The sequence below is a fragment of the Balaenoptera physalus genome (assembly GCF_965194825.1).
Source record: "Balaenoptera physalus genome assembly, chromosome: 7".
In the NCBI taxonomy this organism is placed as follows: domain Eukaryota; kingdom Metazoa; phylum Chordata; class Mammalia; order Artiodactyla; family Balaenopteridae; genus Balaenoptera; species Balaenoptera physalus.
In genome coordinates this window covers 78,030,425-78,054,133 of record NC_138886.1, presented here as the reverse complement: position 1 = coordinate 78,054,133, position 23,709 = coordinate 78,030,425, and positions in this window count along the sequence as shown.

The following is a 23,709-nucleotide window of genomic DNA, read 5'->3' as shown; positions in this document are numbered from 1 at the left end:
TATAATTATGGTGGTGAAGGTGGCCATAAGGGAGTCAGTGCTGACAAATCTCAAACAAATTATACATGAAAAATTAGCCTGACATTCAAATTTGTTTAATATGAGCAGAGAGAAAGAAGAACTTCTTGCATACAGTGAATCATAGTGCCACTAACTCAATATTTTAAATATAAGGTGAATGAACAGATTGTTTTGGATGCTGAAAATGTAGATTTATAATCATCAATAGTGAAGTGAACACTTAGATAATGAGAATTAATAAATCCCACAAATGTATATCTTGAAACAGAGGGCACATAAAATTAATCAGACCCTTGAGAGACATCATCCCAAAGTTAGGAGAAGAAAAAGGAACAGTAAAATGGTAGAAGAATAAATCAAAGACATGAGAGCCTTTCAAAGAGTTGCATGATACAGAAGCTGAATGAGGACAGCCTTTCAAAAGAGGAAATGTTGTTCAGTCTCTACAGCTGTGAACAACACATCAAAGAACCTGAGGTTTAAGAAGGTACAATCAATTTTTCTAGAAGAGAATGACACAACCTTTGAGAGGTCAGTTTCTGTAGAATGGAAGGACCAGAATCCAAAGTAGTAAGAAAGTGGAAGGGTTATTGAAAAAAATGGAAGATTTTAGCAATCAAAAGAAAATATGGCAATGCTCACTAAAGTTATTTTCAAAGTTAGAAGGCATTATAACTAATTCTGAAGTTTTAGAGTGGACTTTTCTTTTTTATACGTTGGGTTTTTTAAATGTAAAGAAACATTAGTATCAACTCGTTACAGAAACCTTTTTATGGGCCATATAGAACTGTGCTAAACATTTCACATGTATTATCCCATTTAAGCTTCATATTTTAAGACAGAAATTATACTTGTTTAACAGACCAGGAGACTAGCTTTAAGAGAAAAAGTAACCATTAAAGAAAGTCACAGTGCAATATGTATTAAAATCTCCAACTATACTCATAGGTTTGCCTATTTCTCTATTTTTCACAGTTTATTTTTTTATGACTTTGAAGCTCTTTCTTCAGGCACACACACACGTTTATGATCGTTATGTATTCCTGATGAATTGACCTTTTTATGAATTGCCCTGTTTTTCTTCTGAGACTTACTATCTAGAGATCCACATTTATGTTAATGTAGACAAAGCAGCCTTCTTACGTTTACTTTTTGAATGGTTTAATTTTTTCATTATTTTATCAAGCCTAACATGTTTTTATATTTCAAATTAATCTCTTTCAGACTATGTAGTTGGGAATGCCTATTTTACCTAGTCTGATGTCTGTTTGTAATAGGAATAGTTAGTCAATTTACATTTAGTGGAATTACAGATGCGATTGGATTTGAAGCTACCGTTGTTTATTTTCATCTGAACTGTCACTCTGGATTAATCAAAAATGTTTCCTGCTTCCTTTTGGATTAATCAAAAATGTTTAGTAATTTAATTACTCTATTGGTATTATTAGTTATATCTATATATTTATAGGGGATTGTAATACTCTGTCTCTCATCAGAATCTACATATAGGTAATATCATGCTTCATGTAAAATATAAGAACCTTACACACTTCACTTCTCTTTACCACATCCTTGGTAATATTATTTTCATATATTTTACATCTCACAATAGATAATTTTTTTTGCATTTAAATTGTCAGCTGACTTTTAGATATATAAAAAGGAAAAAAATATGTGTTCTTTAAAGTTACTCAAGGAGATCTTCCTTCTGGTGTTATTCTTTCTTTCCTGTAGATTCACGTTTCCTATCACTTAGGCTGCTATCATTTCCCATCAGCCTGAAGAAGTTCCTCTGTATTTCCATTAGTTCAGATATGGTGGTTAAAATTCTCTCAGCCTTTGTTGATCTGAAAAAGTATTTTGCCTTTATATTTGAATGATATTTTCACTGGATATTGAATGAAAGTCGTCCTCACGTTATATGATTCTGATATGTACGAGTTTCATTTACTACAGTTAGTTAAATAATACCAATCCCCCACAACATGGTTCAAATTTCAGTTACCACTGTGTATTAGGTGTGAGTAATTGAATAAAGTACAAACTTCGCTGCTGTCTCTTCAGTCCACAAATCTTCATGTAACAGATGCATATTAGGATTAGCAATCAATCACATCATTTCTTCCAAAGTCATTCAGTGATTGATCACTGCACATTTGCTACTCAATTCAAGTACAGGGAGCAAAGCATGTCAACGTGTCACGTTCTTGTGTCCTGGTGATAAACTTCTGACATTTTACAAATATGCATATTCAAGAAAGGGACTGGTTAGCAAAGATGAAAGTGCAGCAAAGAAACACAAAGGTATAATGCTTGAAGTGAAATTGAACATAAATGGAGTTATAGACAAAATAGGTAATTGTCAGAACGTTGACACTGCTGTCATTCAAGAGACTCTAGTTATGTATCCAGTAAACAAGCATGTTCTCAATTTACAGATACTTTACCATCAAAATTGATCCATCACTGTGAAAAGGAAAGATGACTCTAAAGTTAAGGTTGTTTGTATTTGGGGATCAAAACCTATTTAGTAACTTGATGAAAACTATAGAAATATTTTTGGAAATGTGACGTACATATAGTCTACATACAGCTTTAGAAATTCACACAAACAGTGACGCTCACTTAAAAAATAAAACATAGGGGCTTCCCTGGTGGCACAGTGGTTGAGAGTCTGCCTGCCAATGCAGGGGACACTGGTTCGAGCCCTGGTGCGGGAAGATCCCACATGCCGCGGAGCAACTAAGCCCGTGAGCCACAATTACTGAGCCTGCGCGTCTGGAGCCTGTGCTCCGCAACAAGAGAGGCCGCGATAGTGAGAGGCCCGCGCACGGCGATGAAGAGTGGCCCTCGCTTGCCACAACTAGAGAAAGCCCTCGTACAGAAATGAAGACCCAACACAGCCAAAAATAAAGAAAGAAATAAATAAATAAACCCAAAAGTTAAAAAAAAAAAACATAAAACAAAAGCCCAGTTCAGAAACTGAAATTTTTTTTTCATTTCTCACACACACTATTTATGTTCTATTTTAAAAGTTGAATCCACTTCAAAGAAACCACACACACACACACACAAACAATAAAAGGTAAAGGTAATTTTTAAAATTCTGAAGCAGTGTGGAAAATTCACACTCAAATGTGAGATTAAATCTATAATTGGCATGAATGTAGTATTTAAGCTGCTAAACATAGAGCTTTCTAGAAGTACAAATTTTCAGCTGCTTCACAGAGCCCTAGGTTTACTTTGGAGGTGCTTCTCACTCAGGAATCCAGGATAAATGTTGCTGAAAATACTGTTCCTCTAAACCTTTTAAACCAGAGTATCTCATGTGTTTTAAAGAGCTGAATTCCTAATTCCATTTTTCATTGAATAATGGCTGTCACTTACAAAAAAATAAAAGAAAATACAAACTGAATTGCAAATATTGTACAGATTCTGAGCAACCAGTTCCTACTTTTAACATGAGCCACCATCACAACATGATGTGTTTGACTGTGATTATGAAATGACTCACTTAAATTCCACCCCTACACTACCACCCACTGGCATTGTGAAGAGTACACGGACGAGGATGATTTATGCTGCTGCTTAAATTGATAAACTCTGAGAGCTCATTCATTTCCAATTAGTCTCTTTAAAGAAATCAGTGAGGTTCTCCTTAAATAACCAGCAAGTAACAAGAATGCTCAGCAATCAAGAGCCTCACGACTGCACTGTTGTGTCAGTTCTTAACCTACCTGATCAAACAAAATATGCTCTCTCTCCAGGACATGCATTTCATTAACCACTGACTACAGTGCTGTTGAAAAGGATCACGAAGCTTAGTATCTGCACGCTAATACGATTTGAAAGTCTTATTTCATTACATGCCTTCCGCCATACTGAATTAGCATCATACCACAAGTAGCTGTTGTTTACCCTAATAAGAAAGGATTTGTTGTACTTAGATCACTGTCTCATATTTATAAAAAAACAGATGTAATTTGGAATAGATTAACCACTGTAAAATGACAAAAATGACTAAAGCAGAGGAAGGTTCACAGGGTAGTTTCCCCTAATCACGTTTTTCTCTTTCTGTGTGTTTGTGTGCACGTATGTGTGTAACATATATACATTCCCTTATATTTTTATATCACATCCATGCTAGATGCAAGATAGATATATAGATAGATTACAGTTCTCTGTGTTGATCTATGTATATAGATGCATACACAAATACATTTATATACTTCCTTATTGCATGTGAATACAGATATTTGTATGAAAACACACATATACGTATATGTTTATATATAATTTAAACCCTTCATTTATGATTTAAGTATGTAGGAATTATGCCATATTTGGGATAAAATATGCATATGAAATAGACAATTTTCAAATTACATATTTTAGGTTTTCCTTTTTACCTTAGAGAATTTCATATTTTAAAACTAACGTACCTTATTCATAAAGTATATTTGAGACATATCTTTGTCATCTTCAAAGACCATTCCAGGTATGAGTTCTGCTTATCATTTAATCTACTACCCAGTATTATTTGAGAAGCACAACTTGATTGTTATATTGTTATGATTTTTATATTTTACTTTTTTGAATGTTTTAGACTTGAGTATCATGTAATTATATTTTCTTTTATTCTGATAATCATAGAGTTCCTTATTGCATATAGTTAACTGAGAAACCTACATGCTTTGTAGGATATCTTAGTTTTATAAGGTATTTTCTTCACCCATGTTAAGTTGTAACTTTGTCACATCTCTTAATATAAATTATTGTTTTTTGCTTGTTAAAGCTGTATCAGTGGACTGTATATGATACAAGCTAAACACAGAGAAAAAAATAAATGTAGTAATTGGATAGAGAATGAGGAAGAAGTTGAAGGTGGTAATTACCAATCATTGCATCTATTCCCCTTAGATGAATAGGCTTCAGGAAACATATGGCATCAATGGATTAAAAAAATACATAGGTAACAGCCAGCAAATATTAATTTGCTACTCACTGGCTAGAGAAATGTCCACATGCTCATGATATTCAAGAAACTGTTCTGTGACTCATGAAATGTTGACCATTATTTTATTTATGTCATCTGTTAACATGAGCAACACAACTAAATTCATCTCTTTAAGTAGGCTTGATGTTTCTGAACTGTCTTGAGTTCCATCTTGGTTTCTCCTGGTGCAGTTGCAGCTAGATTAATCTCCTTTTTTCACTAACTTCTGAAATTGGGAGAGGATATATTTCCACTAGTCCTTTAATTTTCTAGAAAAAGGTGCTAATTTCTCAGGATCACATGTACATAGAAGTTCCATCTCATTTTGGGTAAATAAAAAGTTACATAGATTATTCATTATATCAATTATCCCAGTATTCATAGCTAATGGTTATACTGCAGTGAACAGAAAATCTATAGCAATGGAACCAAATAGACAAGAAGTTACAATATAAAGCATTGCCTCCTAAAAAAGAGAAAAAGGATAACATAGAATGGCAACTGTAAGGAACACTAAGAGAAAGTGGTATTATGAATAAAAAGAATTATGCCCTACCTTCCCTGCTTGCTTATTTATTTTGTTCTTTACTGGCAAGTGGAATATTCAAGGAATATGTTCCACAAAAAAATAAGGCTTATAGTATTAAAAAACCTCTGTTTCTACATTATTCCTTCCAGTGATTGATACTTGATATTCTATGAGACTCTTTTATGTATAAATTATTGTACTAAGGTTTTCTGCCTTCTGTGTGTGTCATATAAATATAATAACCTTAAATATCTCTCATATACTCTCTGTTAAATATCTTATGTCTGTGTAAAAATATATTACTTTATACACTATTCTTAAAGGATTATTATCTATTATATATAGTTATAGTTATAAAAATAGGTATACATACAAAATAATAGTTCACTAAATCCTTATAATCAATATATCTTAGTCTCATATATAGATACGAAAATTGAAGTTCAGAGAAAGTGCCTTGCCCAAAATAATGCAACACCTGACACATGAAGATGAGATTCAAACATAGACCTACATGGCTTGGTTTTCCACGTTTTTAACCATTATTCATGTTAGCCTCTTTAATGTGGCCTTCACTGAATAGTGTTGTTTTTTTTTTTTTTTTTCTCTCCAAACTAATTCTGAATGCACTGAGATAGAAAACAAAGAATAGATGATGATGATCGTTAACATATTACCTTTACCACAGAAAAGCAAGGTTGGAAGATGCCATTTATCGTGAGAGTCACTGAAGCTGCTAGTTGAATCCCAGCATCAGGTTGACTGAAATGCCTAGTCCGGGCAAAGCAGGACCAGGGCAGAACCTCCCCACACAGCACTGGCAAAGCAGAGCTCTCCCCTGGAGGAACAGAGGACACACCAGTTCATGCCAAGATGAATAAAAAATTTAACTGAAATAAGCCCCTCCTCAGGGACAGAGTATGTTGGGAACAGCCCTGGGGGTGCATGTGAAAAATCTCTCTTGACTGAAATCAGCAATGAGGAAAAGCAGTCTTATCTAACATTCTACTAAGGGAATTTGACATATAAGAAATCTAGTTCTTATCAAGGAAATATTTGTTCCTAAAAACTCTGAGAGAGGATATACTCTATGAAAGGAATATTAACCCTAAAGAGTTAAGCCTTCTTAAACGATGGTCCTCATACACACATCACTGAAAAAAAACAATCTTTTTTTCATTCTCTGAAAATATATAAAATAAGAGCAATAAAAAGAAAGTGAACCAAATTATTTGCTTATAGAACTGTGACAGTTTTATCAGCCATGTATTATATTTTTATATTCGTTTAGATAAAATGAAGTTACTTTCTTTTTAAAAGTCATAAAAACCTTAAAACTAATGAACCTCTGCCAACTTTCTCAGAGGAAATATAAATTTCTTACTTATTATAGCCTTAAAAGTTATATCAATATAAATTTATATGAAATATAATTATAAGAAATATAAATGAATCTATGCCTAAATTTATTGGTTTCAATATTGCTATTATCTTCCCTTCCTTACTTCAGTACCAACTATTTGACTATTTCTAAATAACTATTTGGGTATTTGTCATGTTTAACATTTTCTTGTAGACATTTTAAAATTGTTCTCTTTGATCAAATCTTCAACTTTGGTTCTACGTTCTTCATTTCAACAACAGAAAGAGAAAAAATATAGAACATAAAGGCAAAAATTATAAAACAAAGCATCATAATCAGCATCATCACCCCAAAATTATGCTTAGAGCTCATCATAATTATCCTTTGGAGCCATCAAAATACTTTTTTCTGGAAAGCTATTTGCATTTTTCCTTTCATGTCTATGTATTTTGAAGAAAATAAGTTTTTTTTGGTAAGTTATGCATTATTGAATGTCTATCAATAATTTAATGTAATTTTTGCTTGCTAAAAATAGTTTCTTCAAGTACATATTCCAAATCAACGCAAAATGATAAATCCAATGTTATTTTAAATTTAATTTCTTTTTAAAAATAAAAACACTCAACTTATACATTTCTTCATTCCATTTAGCCTTATATATGTATTATAGTATAATTTATTTATTACACCTAATAAAATAATGTAAAAATCATTGTACAAAACAAAAACACACTTTGAAAACACTTTTTAAATAACTCAATTAGTAAAAAGTTTACCAATATAAAATTATTTATTATTATTATTGGAGTATAGAGATTATGTTGACTTTTGCTTTTAGCCATGATGTAGTAGTAGCAACTGGATTTACTCGCCTTAAACAGCTGGAAAAATGAAAATTATATGGAACAATCATTTTCACATATTTGACAACACAAAGAGCAGCACTAGACAGCAATCTGTAGGACAAAGGCAAAGAAGGCATGGCTTTGCTGTCTGAAGGCACATTCCAACCATAGAACAGGTGCCAGGATTCCATAGCAGTCTTGCTGAGTTGTGGAAACAGATGCAGGAAAGAAGCTCAGAAAGTCTGAGGGGACTAGCTATTGTGGAGTAGAGTTGCAGGAAGGAAAGAAGTCTGCAGAAAAAAACAAATGCCAGAAATCTGCATAGAGATCCCCTTGGATCTTTGCTGAAAGTGTGGTTCTACAGGAGCCTCTAACCAGGCAGTCTCTGACATAGGAGATTGATTTAATCTCAACCTTATTTTCCCCTAATTAGCCTTAGTCACAAAAAATCCACCCCAGAGGTTTTTGCTCATGTGGACTGACACCTAAAAGGCAGGCCTTTGTCAGGTAGGTACCTAGAAGACAGTTGGTTAAACTGTCTTTGAGAGCCACTTTAACCATAGGAAACTTTTATATCTTAGTAATGTGAATAGTTGGAATATATACTACCTCTATAACGTCTTCTATCTACTCAGCCATCACTCATTCCTCTATCTCTGTGTCGTAATAGCAATGGGCAGTTTCATGAGTGAAAATTCAGTAAATTTAAGAAAAGAGATGGCAGCACTTCCTTACCTACCTTGGGGGCGTAAAATGCACAATCTTAGATAAATGAAGTGAGTGAGACCTAACCCGTCAAATCTAATAGGAGAAAAGAGAAAAGGATAGTACTAACTCCTTCTCATATTCTTATTCACCAGGTAAAATATCTGTAGATTCATCCAGACACAAATGATTTTCAAGAGAGGTGGAGTTGAAGGTCCACTATACAGGTCAGTGAAATATAACTTTATGAAGGTGTGGGTGGCCAGGATTGAACCCTTGCTCTCTACTGCCGGGGCTTCCCCACCAATAGAAGAATACCTCAAGAAATGCAATGACATCATTTTCCCCCATTTTCCTAGATACTCAGATTTTTACCATGTTAATAGTCACTAGATTTGAATTCTAATTTATTTGTATTGCAGGTTGATTCAACTCAACCCAAGGTCTGTCTTTGTATAATTAGCATTGCCCTTCCCATAGAAATAATGAAACACTTTTGAACACAAAGATGAAGTCAGTTGCATCATGAACACACAATCATTCTATTGTGACTAATTTGATGAATATCAGTTGACTTTGCTTAGCCAGTATGTACCTCATACCTTAATTAGAACAAAGTCTTTATTTCACCTATATTTGATAATGTGATAAATATCAGTTTTACTAGACTTCCTTATAGCTACTGTCCTCAGTATCAACAAAGATGCAGCAAGATATGGAATAAAACAGGTTCATTGGATTTGGCAGTAAGCTCTTGATTTCTGACAAGCCAATAGTTCTTTGTACAAATAAGAACATTGAAATGGTTTATTTCTTTTTTCCCCACCTACTAGCAATGCTTCTAGTATATAGGAAGAAAAAGCAATTAAATATTTATTAGAAGACAATTTGAAATTTTTTCCTCATAAATTTCTTCTTCAGAATAATGATGTAGTGGGCTTCCATTTCTAGTACCAAAATGGCCAATTGATTTTAGTTAAAATGATACAATACCAAAGTCTGTCAGAAACAAAGACACAGATTCTTTCTAGATAACTGGAGGAAGAATGGTTAAGTCAATTATTTTAATGAAGAATGAAAGTAAGTGTTCTCAGAAATTTAATGAACGTTAAATACAGCTAAAATTAATGTTTCAACTACCTTTTTCATATAAAGTTTCATATCATCAGCAGACATAAGAACTAGCCTGAATAGATGTCTCAAATTGATATATGATGGAAGAGTCTGATAATTGTAAATCATAGTATAAATTCTCCTATAAATTATGGCATCTAGCTATATATTTACCTATTTATTTATGTCACATGTAGAATATTTCAAATAGATACTAAAGCAGCGGTCCCCAACCTTTTTGGCACCAGGGACAGGTTTTCTGGAAGACAATTTTTCCACAGACAGGGATGGGGGTGGTTCAGACGGTAATGTGAGTGATGGGGAGCAGTGGGGAGCAGCAGTGCGCTTGCACGCAGCCCACCTCCTGCTGTGCGGCCCAGTGCCTAACAGACTGGTCCTCGGCCCAGGGGTTGGGGACCCCTGTACTAAAGGATAGATAATATAACAGGCATACATACATACACGCACACACATATATAAAACAAGCATATATGTATGTTTTTATATATTGCTGAATTAGGTTATCTAATATTTTGTGAGAATTTTCCCATATGTATGTATTTCTCACAGTGTTACAAATACCATAATATTAAGCCACTACTTTTGACACTTTTATTTAAAGGCCAGGGGATGGAATGTGTAAAGAAAAAAAGAAAAACAAAAGTCATCCTTCCCCAGTCTCATTTTTCTTTTCCCCTAGTAGCAGTTGTTTCCATGCATGTTTACCACATATTTATGTGCCTCTAAATGTTAAATGGAAATTATTTTCTGATATTTAAAATTTGGATAAATGGCATAATTGCTTTTATGATTGCCATTATATTATGAGATGTATCCGTGTTGGTAGACGGTTGCCGTAATTCATTAACTTAAAATTATGTACTTTTTATATTTTTCATTTTTATTAACAGACATAGAGATTATTCCCAGTATTTATTCTTGAAAACAATATTTTAATACATATTTTGGAAATTTATGAACCAACCTTGCATTCTTGTGATATGCTCAACTAATTCATGATGTTTTTATATGTTGCTGAATTAGGTTTTCTAATGTTTTGTTGAGAATTTTTGCATCTGTGTTCATGAGTAATATCGGCCTGTAATTTCCTTTTTACTGATTTTGGTATCAAATTTATGTTGGCCTCAGAAAACATGTTGGAAAATGTTTCCTTTTTATATGTTCTCTGGAGGATTTTGTGTAAGATTGGTGTTACTAGAATACTCTCATGACTATATCTAGGTCTGTTATTATTTTATCAGAATATTTATCAATGGATTTCACTTTTAAAGTAAAGATTTAGAACCATTTAGAGGTCAATTTCTTCTTGTATTTAGATAATTTACATTTTTCTAGTAATTTGTCTATTTTATTTAAGTTTTCTATTTTATAAGTATAAAGTTTCTCATAATATTCTTATATCCTTTTGAATGACATTGTGGTTTGTAATGCTATATTCCCTTTTATATTCCTGAAATTTGTTATTTGTGCTTTTTCTTCCCTTTTTCTGCCTTAAGAAGTCTCCACGTATTATTGTTATTATGTTAGTCTTTTCAAAGACCTGCTTTTGGTTTGTCTGTTTTCTTTATTGTAGACTTATCTTCTTTTTCATTGAGTTTGATTTCTCCATTTGCTATATTTGTCTGACTTTTGAGGAGTTGACATGCATTCTATTTCAAATTTTATTTAATAAAATCTTGGCTTCCTGGTTTTTAGCATTTCTTATTCTCTAGTATGTGCATTATAGCTAAAAATTTCCCTGTAAGCAATGTTTAGCTGCAACACATTTATTTTCATATTTTACTTTTATTAGAGTGTATATCTGTTTGAAATAGTTTCTAAAATCCATTGTTATTTCATCTTGGACCTGTGTGTTATTTAGGAGTTTATTTAATTTCAAAATACAATATTTTCTAATTATCTGACTGTTACTGCTACCTTAAATCTATCGAGGGCTGTAGTTATGCATACATGTTCTGCATGATTTTATTTTATATTTGCTGAGATTTGCTTATGGTCCAGCTTATAGTCAATTTTTATAAAAATTGCACTTGAAAATAATGTATGTTCTCCAATTAAGGGATGTAGCAGTCTGTATATCAACTTGTCAAATTTGTTATTTATTGTGTTCAAATCTTACACTTAGTATTTTATTTTCCTGCTTACTCTGTTACCTATAGAGGTTTATTAAAATCTTCAACTCTAATTTTAGATTTTTCTACTTCTTTTTTGAGTTCTCTGGATATTTGCTTTATGTATTTAGATGATATACAACTGCTCTTTTCAGTATAGTAACTGCTAGCCTCATGTATCTATTTACATTTAAATTAATTAAAATTAAATTAAATTAAAACTTAGTTCCCCATTCACAAAAAGCCATATTCCAAACGCTCAATAGTTACATATTGGACAGTGGCTTTTATATTGGCCAGTGAAGATACAGAAAATTTCTATCATCCCAGAAAGTCCTATTGGACAGCACTGCTATGTAATTACATTTATACAAATTTAGATTTATTATATCTCCCAGGAACTTAAAAGTTTTTATGATGGTGAAAGGTCTTTCTATATCTAGAAATCCTTCTTTGTTTTTTAATTTCCCTTTGTCTGATGTTAGAGTAATTACACAGAATTTCTTCTGGATACTTCTGCATGTCGTATCTTTTTCCATTTATTAATTTTCATTCTTTATGTGTACATACACTTTAAATTTATCTCTTTTAGATAAAAACTACTAGAGAGTAGTTAATCTTCTTAAACTCACTTTAATACTAATATATTTGAGTTCAAATCTAACATCTTATTACATGCTTTCTACATATCCTCTCTGTTCTATATTTTTCCTCATTTCTTTTCTTCTTTTAGTTGTATTTTTGTCAATCTCTGTTTGTCTTAATCAACTCAGAACATATACAGTTTATTATTGTTATTATTATTGCAATGGTTCCCTTCCAAATTACAACATGCATCCTTAAATTAGCTAAAATTAGTAAATATCTGGTCCTTTCATCAGACAATTAAAGGACCTAGAGCACATTGATTTCATTTTCAACTTCTCAATTTGTATATGATATTATTTTTAATAATTTATTTATACACATAAAAATTCCTTCATTCCCTCTGTAATGTTCCATTTGGGAATTTTTCTTTTTGACTAAAGTACATTCTTCAGATTTTCCTTATTGTGCATCAGTCAGTAGAATCTGATTGATTTTTTTTCACCTGAATTTTGCCTTCATTCTTAAAATATATTTTTGGCTGAGTTTAGACTTGTATAAAGCAGTTATTTTCTTTCATCAGACTGAAGATATACCTCCTGTTGTTTTCTGCCTTGCATCCTATATGGAGAGGTCTGTGTGATGTGATTGTCACATCTATAATGATAATTTGTCTCCCGCTCCTCTCCTGTTTGAACATTTCTTTTTATCCTTGGTTTTCTTTAGTTTATCCCTGCAATGTCTTGGTATGGATTTTAAAAAATCTATTCTTTTAAGAATCTGTCAGGATTCTTGAATCTGTGATTTGAGATATTTTATTTGTTTTACAAAATTGCAGCCATTCTCTCCTCCAGTATAGCTTCTGCCCTTTTTCTATCTTCCCTCCCTCTTTCTCTGTCTCTTCTCCCTCTGGCAGTCTTATATTAAGACTTTCTCACTGGAGCCTGCATGTCTCTTATCATCAACTATGTATTTCTGTGTTTTTTGTCTCTAGATAATCATTTTCTTACCTACACCTCAGTACAGTAATTCTCTCTTCTGATATATCTAATCCTGTGTTAAACTCATTCGCCAAGTTCTTAATTTTTGTATTTGACTTTTTTTTTTTTTTGCTTCATTTTAAAATCTGATCTGCTACATTTCATATTTTTAGTTCCCTCTGGACATTTTCACCTATCTTTTGTCATCTCAAACATAGTTGCTATGGTTATTCAGTCTGTTTTTGAAAATTGTGGTATCAGGGTCCCTGTGAGTCTGTTTCTGTTATCTGATTCTGGTCTTTCTCACTAACATGTTTTTTTAACCTTGCGTGTCTGACAATTCTTGCCTGTGTACTGGATACTGGATATTGTTTAAATGGAGGGAATATTCAGGGCCTAAAATGATATTACCTTTCTTTTCTTCAGAGAACATTTATAAGTCAGAAACCACTTTACTCCAAGCTCAAGTCCTGAGGTACTCAGGACCACCAAGGTGATACTGACTTCAACTGCAGTCTCATACAAGAACTGTTTTACTTCTGGTTCACATTACTCTACGAGGTCACTCTATATTTCAACTTTAAAGTATTTTTATTGAGATATAATTGGCATATAAAATTGCATAAGTTTAAGGTATACAACATATTGGTTTGATACATTTATATATTGTGATATGATTACTACAGTAACTTTAGCTAACACATTTATCATGTCACATATTTATCATTTATTTTTTGTGTTGAGAACAAATATTTAGTCTCTTAGCAACTTTGAAGTTTATAAGACAGTATTATTGACTATAATCATTCCACTGTGCATTAGATCTCCGGACTGTTTTACCTGCTAGTTGCAAGTTCGTGTCCTTAAGCAACATCTCCCCAGTTCCTCCACACCCCAGGCTCTGGTAACTACCATTACACTCTCTGTTTTTACAAGTTCAGCATTTTTTAGATTCCACATATAAGTGATATCATACAGTGTTTGTCTTTCTCTGTCTGACTGATCTCATTTAGCATAAAGCCTTCAGGGTCCACCCATGTTGTTGCAAATAGCAGGATTTCCTTCTTTCTCATGACTGAATAATATTCCATTGTATTTGTGTTTTTTAAAGTATCAGTTTTAAATGTTGGGGATTTATGAAACTCCATTACTCTGGGTTGGTTTTTTGCCCTGTACTTCCTCTACCTGCCATTCTATCAAAATTACAGCATATTTTAGTAGCTTTTTGTTTTGAATGGGAAAGACCTTCAGAGCAAAACCAGGAATATTTGGTACTAATGAACTAGCTTATGTTGAAGCAGAACCTGTGCTATGAAGTCACTCAGCTTTAATATCTAGCTGGTCATTTCGTACCCTCAGGAGCTCATGGCCATCTGCCTTTCTCTGGTGCTGCTGTGTATTATCACTATCAGTTACTTATTACTTAATGACCAGTCTCAAAAATCAAGCACAAGTGCCTCGTCTTGTATATAGCCCTTGTCCATATTTGTACTTTTTTGGATCTGCTTCTAAGAATTATTCCTTGATTTAATGATGCAAGGAGCTTAAAGTGCAAATCTTTAAGCATCGCTGGTCTACTATGTCTCTACACATTCGGTATTTATATATTTCTCCTGATTATGACAAGGCCCTCAGTTAAATGCCCATTGAACATTTACCTACTGCACTACTATTTCATTAAAATAGCCTTAAGTTCTTTTATTTTTGATACAATAATATAGTTAATATTTTTAAAACCATTGTTAATATACTTTATTTACATGTTTAATTTTTATGGATTTACTCCTATTTCTTTTATCTCATGTTCTCATTTTCTCATATCTCTCAGTTTACTTCTTTTTGCCAAACGTTGCCCTTTAAGAGTCATTTTAGTGAGGGTCTTTTGGTCTTAAGACTTATCCACTAATAGTCCAATATTCACTAGTACTTTCTAATAGTTATCTTAGTTTTTGTTTTCTGAATATATCTTTCTATCAAATGAGTGTTTAGCTGACTATAAACTTCTGAGTTGTTAATTGTATTTCAAGAGCATGCTGAAAATATCATAACACTGTTTTCTGACATTTACTATTGTATATAAGACATCTAAGGTCAGTTTAATAACTTTTCATTCATAAATATTTCATTTTCTAGCTTTATATACTGTTTACTTTTCCTTGATGCTTTGCTGTTTCACCAAAATGTCAATGGATTTAGATTTTCTTTTACTTATATTATTAATTAATCTTAGTGACTTTTAGAATAAGAATGTAAAACTCACTTCAATTCCAAAAAAATTTTTCTAACTGGTATTATGGGAGATATTACTTTTCTGCTGTTACCTGTTTTCCTTTCTTCTTTAACAACTATTATTCAGAACTAGAATTTTGCACTATATTCCCAGCTTTCTTAACTATTTGTTAATTTTTACATTTAAATTGCCTTTTTTTCTCTCTGCTGCCTTCTGTGTGATTCCCTCAATACTATCTAACCATTCACTGTTCCATTCATCAAATGTATTGTCTAGATTTTTTCTCATATTGCATTTCAGTAATTTTTCATTTTAAAATCTCTTATTTCATATTTGTTTTTCTTTCATTTTTGTGTGCTTTCCTTTAAAACTACTTCTTTTTCAAACTGGAATTTATCACCCATATTTCTCTTTAAATATTTTCATATAATTAAAGTCTTTGTAAGACTCTGCTGTAAAATTCAAGTAGAAAATTTTTATATTCCAATGAATAGGGATTTTTTGGCTATCAATGCATTAGATTATTTTCAGGTGTTTTATTATCTTGTGTGGGTAGTTAGGAATTTTGGGGATTTTGACTCTCCTTCCCCACCATTCTTGGATCACTTCTTGCTTTGTAGCGGTATTTCAGTTGCCTCCATTCAACTCTGCAGGTCCACAATATAGAAACAAATCTTTAACAGAGTTTATGATTCTCCATCCTATGGTTATGTTAAGAGTTTAGCAGATACAGACACACACACAGCTAATGATTTGGCTTAACTTTTGGTTCAGAGATTTTTCTGTCTTCTCATCTCCCTATGTTTGAAGCGTCCCAGGATTTACAGACCCAGGCAGTGATTGATATTATTTTATTTTATTTTTTTGTCTCCATTTACAAAGTTTTTGATAGAAGGGACCAAATTTCATTCCCTGGCTTTATGTAGTCAATATGGTTTACAGTCACCATTTTACGTGAAGCAGTTGTGGTACCATTTACACTAGAGAAACTTAACCCCTGCCCAAACTGCCTTCTTTTTGTACCTGGAGCTCAGTAAGCCTGCAGCTTCAGCGTGGCTCATTACTGCATGTTTTTATTCTATTTCTGGCACAGAGATTTTTATCTTGTATTTGAGCCCAGCAATGCCTTTTAGGTTTTCTTCTTTAATATTTCATCATTCATCACTATATGTTTAGAACAGAGAGTGTGATCAAAGCATGGACTCCATGCTCCACCCTGATCTGAATGCCAGTAGCATTGATTTTTTACAAAACTGTGTAGCTGCTCTGTGGAATATTAGACCTACCAGTCCTTTAAGCAGATCATATTGACCACAAACATAAAGGTGTAATTATAAATTATGCAGCATGCAGAGAAGATAGCAGAAACAAAATGCCTCTATCAATGAAAATATTTTATGTGGTATTGAGTTTGATTTTTCCAAGATATTTGACTTGACTTCCAGATGCAACTTAGCTGTACTGTTTTACCTATAGATTTAGAAAGGCAGTGGTTTTATTTTTCGTAAAGGCATATCTATGCTAACATTTCAAAGCATAACTCTTTGACTTCTGGCACTACTAAAACAGATTGTTCACACTACCATTTGTTAAGTAAAAATATCTCACATTCTTTTTTTTAATCCTGGACACTATGCCTGTATTTAATAATTGAAAGGAACGGCTCAAGGCACAAAACCTTAGGTGTATCAAAAAGGTTAGATTTTTTTTTTTTTTTTTTTTTTTTTACTTTCTTGTTGGGCTTTGAAGTTTTTCTTCATGTATTATTTTTTTGCCTTGCAGTATTTGTCAGGTTCACATTGATGAACATTGGTTAAAGCAGAGCCACTTCGATTAAACAGAGCAATATAGTATCAGTATTGGCTTTTTCCTTTAAAATGATTTTGGTCATTGATTCTCCAATAATTTGGGGGAAAAATAATATTTTGACTCCTTAGAATTTATATTGGGCTGTCATTGAATAAAGTTCCCCATACCAGTAGCCACACTTGACAGTTTATGTATCTTTTGTATATAAATACATTAACAGAGTGCTATCATACTGTAAGGTCATCATAACACTGTGTCCATTTAATAAGGCTTGGAATTGAACATACTGTTGAACACTATTTATCACAGCTTTGCGATGGACCCCAGAAAAGTGATTTAACTGTACATTTGGGCTACATTTTAAAGCTGTGACTAAAAACGTAGAGCACAATGAATCAAAGTATGGAACCTTAAGGGAAAGTTAAACTTCAGGAGATATTATATCAAGCTGGTCAAATCTCCTCCAATGTTTAACCTGTTTTTGTAAGAGATCACTGAAATAGGACAATAAATTATATAAATTTTATGATAAAATGTATTTGTCCAGACACTGTCCATGGTAATTTTAAAAAAACGATATTCACTTAATGTCTATACAGTGATACTCAGAATTAAACCTGTGAGTTAGAGGGCAGTTCATTCGAGGCAGCTTTCCCAAATATGAGCAAAAAATAAAATAACAAAAAATAAAATCACTTAAAAGGAAATGAAAAGCTACATACTAAACCAACCAGCAAAAATTCATAATGAATTTTTTACACATAAATACATGCCTTTTTCTCCTATTCAGATGATAGAAGTGGAATACAATATTGTGATTAAGGCAAAAACCAAGGAGAGAAACACTATGTTATCTGTTACTTTATTTACAGAGTCCACAGCTTTAAAAAAAAAAACAGTATTCAGATAAATACAAGTCTCCGTGCTACTGATACCCAAGAGAGATTTACTCCATAAATGCTCATAAACTGGACACTTTCTGATGAAGTGAACAGCAATTTAAACAAAATCACTCCTTGTCAGGAAATGTTTTCTGTAAATGATGAAAATAAATAATCACATTTACAGCATTCTAATCATCTGGGTTGTTAGTGAATAAGCTAACTCTATCTGGATAAAAGGTTACTTGTTTTTGTTTTTGTTTTTTTCTTTCCCCATCAAATATACTGAAGCAATGCTTTTCAGTGAATAAGATAGCAGAGGAAATAATTATGGAATATCTGAGGTTATATTGATTCTAATCTTCCCCTTAGTGAGATATTTTTTCTCAAAGTGAAGAATCATAGGTATCTTGAGACCTGCCTGCTTGGATTCCTCTGCTTGGAAGTGGGCTGAGGAAATTACCTGTGAACATGGCCAAGATTCTCCTCATGAGTGTAATCTGGATATATTCTAATAAATAGAAATACAGTTTTACAAGGATGTAAATAATATGATGAAAATAATGTTAGCCTAAATAATTTTCATCTGGATGGTACTAACCAACTAACAGTTACAGTTAGTTTTAACTTTGTAACCTAATGGTAAATTTTCTAAGCCCATTAGGTTACAATGTTAACTAAAAAATAAAAACAGTAAATTAAAATATCAACTTATGCCCTCATTTTATTAAACTAATGAGTCATTCTTAAAACAAAATAAATATTATTTCACTTGAAAATTTCATCAAATATTGACTTGGAAAAAATTCTGAAAAATTTTCAATTTACATATTTAGCTCTTCATCTTAAATTTGTTTATATATATTATTCTAATAATAGCTACAGTTGAATTTGGAAAAAAATAAGCTTTTTGAGACAGTAAGTGATAAATGAAAAAAGTTAAAAATAAAAATTAAACTGAAAATTAAAGTTTAAAGTAAATTAAACTTAGAATTTAATTATAAATTAAATTTAAATGTAAACATAAAAATAATAAATAATTTGAAACATTACTTTAAAAGGTCAAGTCGACCATAATCTGTTTTTAAGTCATTAATCATTCACTAAGCACCTATTATGAGCTAGGCATAGGAGTGGATTATGTTATACTCTTTTTGTTCTCTCCTCAATTTTTATTATTTTTGTGTCTTCTAATAGTATCTCTCCTCCCTTTTAACTTTACATTTTAGTATTGCTATAATAATACATTAAATATATATGTATATATATTATTTTTTAACCTCTCTCAAGATAAGCTGAGGTGGTAAATGTGTAATAGAATAAGAAAACAAATGATTAGAAATAATTTTTCTAAAGACCCCAAAACAAAACAGTATTTTCCATTGATTATATGCAGTCTAATACACTCAATTATTTTGCATAATTATTTAATATAGATTATGTTAAGATCGATCAATGCCACTAATTAAATTTGTTGAAATAAAGGGAAATGCATCCAAAATTAGACAAAAGGATAGTCTGAAGGTAAACACAGTTATATTTCAAGAAGTAGATTTTAAAACTGGAGTCATATTTTAAAGAGCCTCCATAATTCTTTAATCCTGCACATTGATATATCCCTTGTAATTGACCTTTATCTTTGCTATAACCCCAGGTTTTGTATAATACCTCTCTCTATTCCTATTTGTATTCCATGATACCATGAGCTCTACTAGGTCAGGAGCCATGTCGTAATTGCTTTGTTTTTCCAAAATATAACAGAGGGTTGGCACTTGAATTATTAGATATAAATCTCATGTAAAGAAGTCTGAATTAATCATTGTGGTAAATAATCAACATTTCAACATCTCAAGTAGACGAGTGAGTTTGAGAAGGTGGAAACTCAGTTTCTCTTTCTGCCCAGATACTATAATATTTACTTTCCTAACCGGTCTTTTGCTCTTCTTTTTCTCCAAGTGTCCCTCTTCCTGGCTTCCAAATTTAATACCCTAAATTTTATTACCCTAGTTTTATTAAAATAATCCACTGTTTGTCAGTCCTGTGTTCAAAAGCTTTTGCAATAAACTGAAATCTTCTTAGCATAGTGCTTTCTACATTTTCTGTAAATCGTTCTTTCTCAACTACTCCTCCAAATCCTCTAGTGCACCAAGCTGCTTGCTTTTCCCAGCGACTGTCCATGTTTTCATGCCTTTATATTTGCTCCTTAATGGTGGAATATTGCCATTCTTCTTTCTCCTTCCCTTCCTTCAAATGACACTGCCTTGTTAGATGATGCCTTAGCTGTATGCCTCTAGCAGTTAGCTCTACCTCTTCTTGTTCCATTTACACCTTGTACAAGTTGCTGTTATAACACTTACCTCCAATTTCAACTGAAACTACTTTTGAGTAAGATTTTCGTCTGTCTCTTTTGTTAAGCTCAACAATGTAGAACTGCTAGTGACTAAGTATAGAGACAAATGCACGTTGAAGGCAGAATGCCAAGGAAAAAATGATAAAGTTTAAAGTAAAAAAAATAACAAATTTTAAATAAAGGTAAAATAAGAGGAAGTACAGCTTTATCACAATATGACATAGTGAAAACCATGAAAAAAAAAGTCTATGTGGCTTCTCATCTCTGCTGTTTTCCACATTGAATCACAGGTGCCATCCTGATTTTGTCCTTGCAGCTATAAATAGACAGGACTGTAACTTTTCAAAAATAGCCTCAGGAAACCCAATCATTGAAGCAATAATTTTTTGATATTTACCTCCCAGTGCCCTTTAAAGCCTTTGAAATTAAGCATCTTATTCAACTTCCATTTGTGATTATTCATATAATTTACTGTTATATCAACAATTACCTTATTTCTGTTAGGGGTATTTTTATGACGATTTGACTAATAAAATTCAAGGATAGAAGATATAAAGAAGAGTGCTTAAATAATGTACTAGTTTATGCTGGTTTCAAAACAGGTCAGTCTTTTCATGGCTTGAATATATTGAAGTTTGGATTTTCATGATACGGAATTCAAGGGATTATCTTTTCAGCTATGATGCTATATACAGTAAATTTTTGTGGATTTTAGATTTTTACCTCTTTTCTAATACAATATTTATAAATGTCTTCCAAATATAAAGTTGTTTTAAACATTTCAACTATATAAAGCATCAGTTTGCCATGATCACCCTGGCCTTGAATGTGGCACTCAAGACATACAACCACTTATGTTACTAACAAGAAAAAAATTAAATACTTAGGTATAAACTCAACAAAAAATGTGTAAGATCTACATGAGGAAAACTATAAAACTCTGATGAAAGAAATGAAAGAAAATCTAAATAAGTGGAAAGAGATTCCATGCTTATGGACATAAGGGCTCAATATTGTTAAGATGTCAGCTCTTCCCGACTTGGTCTATATCAGACCCAATCTCACTCAAAATCCTGGCAAGGTTCATTATGGAGATCAACAAACTGATTCTAAGCTTAAAGCTATAGAAACATTTAAAAAATATCAGTGGTTGCCAGAGGTTTGGTGGGGGAGGAGAAGATGAATATGTGGCACATAGGGCATTTTTAGGATTGTGAAACAGTTCTGTATTATAGTGTAATGCTGGATTGATGATATTACTCATTTGTTGAAACCCATACAACTGTACCATACAAAGTGAAACCTAATGGAAACTATGAAGTTTAGTTAATAATAATGTATCAGAATCATTTCATCAATTATAATACATGTACCACACTAATGCAGGATCTTAATAATAGGGGAAAATGTACATGTAGGTATGTGGATATATGGAAACTCTCTATACTTTCTGAGCAATTTTCTGCCCTAAAATGCTCTTAAAAAGTCTATTGAAAAATATACCTTTATTAAAATGAATACACAAGTAGTGAATGGGATGAAATATTCATAATACATATATCCAACAAAAAAGTTTTATCCATATTATATAAACAACTCTTAAAAATGAATATCAAGGGGACAAATTACACAATAAAATGGGCAAAATAATTGAATAAGCATTTCACACAGGAAAATACACAAATGGCTAATAATTTCATGATTACTTATTATCATTACTCATCAAGGAAATTAAAAGTGAAATCACAATAAGATACCACTACATACCTAATAGAGTGGTTAAAATAAAAAAGACTGACGATACCAAATATTGGCAAAGACACGAAACAATCTACATATTGCCCCAGGGAGTATAAAGTGATAAAATAACATCCGAAATTTGTTTGACAATTTCTAATAAGAGTTAAGAACACACCTATCCTATGAACCAGTAATTTTACTTTTTCGTATTGCCCAAGAGATATGAAAATTTTAACTCTATAAAAAGAAGTACTGGAAACAACCAAAATGTCTATCAACAACAACATGGATTAAAACATTGTGACTTATTCATATATTGGAATACTATTCATTAATAAAAAGAAACATTCTGTAGATACAAACAATAAGGATTAACCTCAAAAACATAACTCTAAGCAAGAGAAACTAGTCGAAAAATAGTACATACTTTTTAATCTCATTTAAATCAGGCTCTAAAACAGGAAACAATTTCTCTATTAGAGAAAGATGTAAGAACAGTGGTTGACTCATGGACTTGGCAGTGGAGGGTAAGAAGGAATTGTCTGAGGAGTGGAAAGAAGAATATTTTTTGAGTGATGGAAATATTATATCTTGACAGGAGTGTAGGTACATTTTTTGTGTGGTTTAGATGTACTAGCAATAGCTGTACATTTTACTACATGTAATTTATCCTTCAGTGAAGAATAGTTTTTAAAAGTGCAAGAGAAGAATTAAAATTTGTGAATAGTGGCAGTAACGAGTAATTCTGCATAATAAACAAGGCTGAGGGTTATAGAGGTAGGATCTCCATAGAGTTTTGCTTACTGAGAAATGTCATAAGCAGAATACAGCTCCTAGCCCTTACCTAGGGATATAGATCGAGACAGAATACATTCTCAGCAACTTGCCACTTACTAATCATGGGACCTTGGGGAAATAACATAATCGCTCTAATCACAAATTTCCTAGTTTATAAAATAGAAACAAGTGCCAAGATTTTGAGTGTTTATTAAGATTATATAGTTAATGTGCTTAGCATAAGATTTGTACATAGTAAATGCTCAGGAAAAGTGTCAACTACTCTGACTACTACTCTTCAGGCATAGCACTGTGGTAACCTAGTTATAAAGGTGATGTTAAAGTAAGTACCTCCCATGCACTAATTTGCAACTATAAGTGTCATATAGAGTATTAATGCAATAAAAATTATAAATTCTTTTATTCTCTAAGTATTACTATTAGGTGACAGCATCATTAAAATAGAAAAGAGAGAAAAAAGTTATTTTCCTGTACCACTATTCAAACAAATCTGCTGTCACAACAATGATAAAGTAGAACATGTTAAACAGTCTCCATCATTCAGACTAAACGTGAGAAAAACAAAACAAAGACATTTATTATTTGTCATAAAATTTTTAAATGAAGAATGTATTTGTAACTTTGGCAAATGA